The sequence below is a fragment of the Vipera ursinii genome (genome assembly GCF_947247035.1).
Source record: "Vipera ursinii genome assembly, chromosome: 10".
Taxonomy (NCBI): domain Eukaryota; kingdom Metazoa; phylum Chordata; class Lepidosauria; order Squamata; family Viperidae; genus Vipera; species Vipera ursinii.
This window is the reverse complement of record NC_139520.1, coordinates 6525979-6531022: the sequence shown is the minus strand read 5'-3', so window position 1 is coordinate 6531022 and position 5044 is coordinate 6525979.

The window sequence follows — 5044 nt, the reverse complement described above, 5'->3', positions numbered from 1 at the left end:
CCCTTCATGTACTGGAAGCAAATACGATGGTACCTCGGTACTCACTGTTAATTGGTTCCGGGAGGCTGGATGAGTACTAAAGCAACAAGTACCAAACAAATCATGTGACGTGACAAGAGCCTTGGTGGAGCAGTGGGCTAATGCCTCCCTAAGTAACACCAGCTGCCTGCAATTAGTGCAGGTTCGAGTCCCACCAGGCTCAAGGTTGACTCAGCCTTCCATCCTTCCCAGGTAGGTAAAATGAGGACCCAGATTGTTGGGGGCAATTAAGCTGACTTTGTAATAATGCCGCTTGGGGTGTGTGTGAAAGCCCTAATAAGCAGGCATATACATAGAATGAAGGCTATTGCTAAGCACATTGATTTGTGCTTTAGATTGTAAGCCACCCTGAGTCTTCGGAGAAGGGCGGGATATAAATGGGATTAAAAAAAAACTTAACATGTGACCCTTTCTTTTGACCGGAAAGGGAAGCAAGTTCTAGCTGACATGTTGAGTACCAAACAAATGACGAGTATCGGGACAAAATTTTCACACCAAAATGCGTCTAGTACCATATTCGATGAGTTTGAAAGAAGTCGAGTACTGCGATATGACTGTAGAGAAAGCAGAGGTGGCCAGGACATGTTTGGATCCACTATGGCAGGGGTGTCAAACTCAATTTCATTGAGGGCCGCATCAGCATTGCGGTTGCCCTCAAGGGGCCGGGTGGGTGTGGCCAGGGTGGGCGTGGCCTACTGGGTGGGCGTGGCCAGAGTGCGTATGGCCTACTGGGTGGGCATGGCCAGCTCTACATCGTTGGCATCAAGGGTGCCTATGGGGGCCTGGGCAGGAGTGGGAGAGATCTGAGGGTCTCTGGCAGAAGGAGGGTCTCTGGGCCAGGGCCAAGGCAGTGGTGGCCGTTCCCTCACTGTTTCCAGGATGGCTTCGTGGGCCGCATGAAACCACTTTGTGGGCTGGATCCAGCCCCCGGGCCTTGTGTTTGACATGTCTGCACTATGGCATCATCCTAAAGAGCAGTCCTTTCATCCATTCTGCTTAAATAGAATGGCCTCCAACGTCTCTTTTGAAAAAAATCTCCCTGGTAGTCCCAATGTCCTGGAAGATATTTTGCCAGTGATGCACCACAAAGGGAAAGGTAGGGAAGAACATCTGGATGAAAGAACCTAGCGCTACAGAAGTGCAGACTCAGTTTCTCTCCGGTGGCCACCTTCTCCAGCAGCAGGCAGAGTTCTGGATCTTCGTCTGAATAATAAAAATAGCATCGTTTTCCCCCTCCCCGTCCATGCTGAGTGGTCCCTGGCCTCCAAACATCTAAAGGGCTTTGTTGCCAAGGCAACAGCCTGTCTCCTAGCTGCAAAAAGGCCACCAGATGAAAGCAGCCTATAGAAAAATGAACGAAAGGACAAGGAGACAACAACAGTGACAGGGGGAAGAAGAAGAAAAATCTACCAAGCAATAGAAGAGAGGGAGGGAAGCAATTTCTTGTGGAAGAATAAACTGCAAAAATGAGACAAGTGAGCTGATGAGATCCAGAACAAGGACTTAAAAAAACAGAACTATGAAAATCCCTCTAACTAAATGGAAGAATGCTCGGATTTGCAGAAATCAGCCTGGGCTGTCCTAAAATACAGTGCTTAAAATTTCAAAGAGAGCCAGTTTTAGTGTAGTGGTTAAGACTTCAGGTAAGTGGTTATAAACTGGGAGGCCAGGAGCTCCAGTTCTATCCTAGGCGCGAAGCCAGCAGGGTGACCTTGGGCCAGTCCTTCCCTCTCAGCCCTAGGAAAGAGGCAATGGCAGACCACTTCCCAAAAATGAGGCTGAGAAAACAGCATGCAGGAAGTCCTCAACCCGTGACGACAATTAAGCCCAACATTTCTGTTGCCAAGCAAGACAGTTGTTAGGTGATCTTTTGCCCCATTTTATGACCTTTCTTGCCACGGCTGCAAAGTGAATCGCTGCAGTTGTTAAGTTAGAAGCACGGTTGTTAAGTGAATCCGGCTTCCCTCTTGACGTGGCTTGTCAGAAGGTCGCAAAAGGTGGATTGTGTTCCAGCTGGGATACCGCAACCATCATAAATATGAGTCAGTTGTGTAGCGTCCGAATGTTGCTCATAAGCCACAGAAATTGTGGACGCTCCATCACTGGAGATCTTTAAGAAGAGACTAGACAGTCACTTGTCTGAGATGGTATAGGTTCTCCTGCTTGAGCAGGGGGCTGGACTAGAAGACCTCCAAGGTCCCTTCAAATTCTATTCTATTCTATTCTATTCTATTCTATTCTATTCTATTCTATTCTATTCTATTCTATTCTATTCTATTCTATTCTATTCTATTCTATTCTATTCTATTCCATTCCATTCCATTCCATTCCATTCCATTCTATTCCTTTTTTTCTTTTCTATTCTATTCTATTCTATTCCATTCCATTCCATTCCATTCCATTCCATTCCATTCCATTCCATTCCATTCTATTCTATTCTATTCTATTCTATTCTATTCTATTCTATTCTATTCTATTCTATTCTATTCTATTCTATCCCATCCCATCCCATCCCATCCCATCCCATCCCATCCCATCCCATCCCATCCCATCCCATATTCTATTCTGTTCTGTTCTGTTCTGTTCTGTTCTGTTCTGTTCCATCCCATCCCATATTCTATTCTATTCTATTCTATTCTATTCTATTCTATTCTATTCTATTCTATTCTATTCTATTCTATTCTATTCTATTCTATTCTATTCTATTCTATTCTTTCGTAACTCATTCTATTCTATTCTATTCTATTCTGTTCTGTTCTGTTCTGTTCTGTTCTGTCCTGTCCTGTCCTGTTCTGTTCCATCCCATCCCATATTCTATTCTATTCCATTCCATTCCATTCCATATTTTCTATTCTACTCTATTCTATTCTATCCACTTTTCTCAGTGCCGCTGTACTTTTGAACGGTCACTAAATGAATAGTTGTAAGTCGAGGACTTCCTGTCATTGGCTTCCGCTCAGCCTTGCCAGAGAGAAGCCTGCTTTTGTTAGTAACCTGGGGTCAATGTTACCGCTTCCTTGATTTCCCACCTGCTGGCTGTGTGGTGCCAGGGTTCGCCGAGCTTTGCTTTCTTCTCCGCTTGCCTTGGGCGCCAGGGGCTGGGTGCCCTCCTCCTTTTCTGCTCTAAGGCCACTCGGCAAGGCCAGGCAGGGGCATCTCTGGGATCCTGCCAGCTCCCATTTGTCTCCACTCATCACTTTCGGACGGAAAGTGTTTGCCCTGCCAAGGACCTGCCATGTTGCTTGCCAGAGGGAAGCGGAGCCGTTGGGATGAATGAAAGGGGAAAAGAAAAGCAGAAGGGCTCTTGTGCCAACTGGATTTCCAGCTGAAAGGGCTGCCCTCCCTCACCCTGGGTTTGGTCCTTCGGGGCAGGCCGAGAGGCTGGCAGAATGCCCGGTGGCTTTTGTCCTCCCCGGTTTCTTAGAGCTTCGCTCTGGGCGTGGCGATACAGCTCTTTGTAAAAAATGAAAAACTTGGAGAGACGATCCTAGCAGACTAGATGCAAGGAGGAGGCCTGGAGAGATCAGCGTCTTTTATTACAGAGAGTCTTCTGGCAACGGGGAAGGTTTTCTACAGGAGAATAGGAATCTGGTCAGAATTATCTTTAGGCACTCTATGGGGACCTTTTCTCTCGTTTTTACGGAGTGCCCTCTCCTCGTTTAGCTACTGCAATCTGTTCCAACAACCTGGCCACTAAGTGAACATGAGAGAGAGAGAGAGAGAGAGAGAGAGAGAGAGAGAGAGAGAGAGAGGGAGGAAGAGGAGGAAGAGGAGGAGGAGGAGGAAGAGAAGGAAGGAAGGAAGGAAAGAAGAGGGAGAAAGAAAGAAGGGAGGAGAGAGGGAGGGAGGGAGGAAGGAGAGAGAGAAGAAGGGATGGACACCTGAAGATTACTGGTTGCTGCTGTCTCATTCAGATAAAGTCTTCTATACAGTATCCTATGCTTGGCCCATTTCCCCCCCTCTTTTTCCCTCCCTCCTCCCAGGGTGGAGAGAACCTAGCAGTTCCCTAAATGTGCCAACCGCAACTCAACAAACTCAGCTCCGTAACCTTAATGGGTTGATTAGAACCCTCCCAGGCAGCTCCCTGCTATCTGAAACTGACTAGACCACAATCATTTTCTCCTTGAAGGCTTTTGCTGTGAGACGCATAAAAAGAGTTGTAAACGTGCATGGTTTCCCCCCTTTTAAATTACTATTGTATTTGAGGGGTCCCTAGCGCGCTCTGAGCTTGGCTGTTTTCTTGCGGACGTTTCATTACCCAAACTTAACGTTATCATTGCGCTGATGATGTTACCTAGTTGGGCAACGAAAGGTCTGCAAGGAAACAACCCAGCTCAGAGAGCATTAGGGACCCCTCATTTCAACCTTGAGCTACAAATAATCTCCTTTATCGGTACTGTTGTATTTGTCAACAGTTGCTAAACAAGGAGTGGTTGTAATTTTTTCCCCCCTCTGTCTGTTCCTCAGCTTTGGAAGTTGAGAGAACTGACGTAAGATTTTGATAACCATCTTGCTTGATTTTTGAGTACATTCAGCCTTGTGGATTTCTGCCCTCAAATCCCCGAGAGGCCTACAAGCAGAGAGCACAGAGCAGACGAGGCTTGTGCACGAAATGACAGCATATTATTTTTTGGGTGGTGTAGGAAGACCAAACCAATTAGAGGAGAAAGGTCCCTCCGTAGCTGTTAGCTATTCACAAGAAAATCCAGAAGACAATTTGAATTCCAGGTGCAGGTTTTAAAAATAACATTATAGGTCTTTTAATTGTATCTTTCGCACGAGGGAGGGAAGGGAATGGTGTAAAAACGCAAGTGAGGTACTCTGGAGCTATCTCTGTTTCCAAGAATGCTTCTGGGTCCCACCCAGCTTATAGAAAATAAACACACGAGGTGGTTTGTCTGTTTTGCCTGCCCTTTAGAAACGTGTCTGCTTGTGCAGGAAGGCAAGAAAGTCAAACTGGAGGTGGCGGCAGAAATAAGAGCAGAAATTAATTCAAAATGGATCC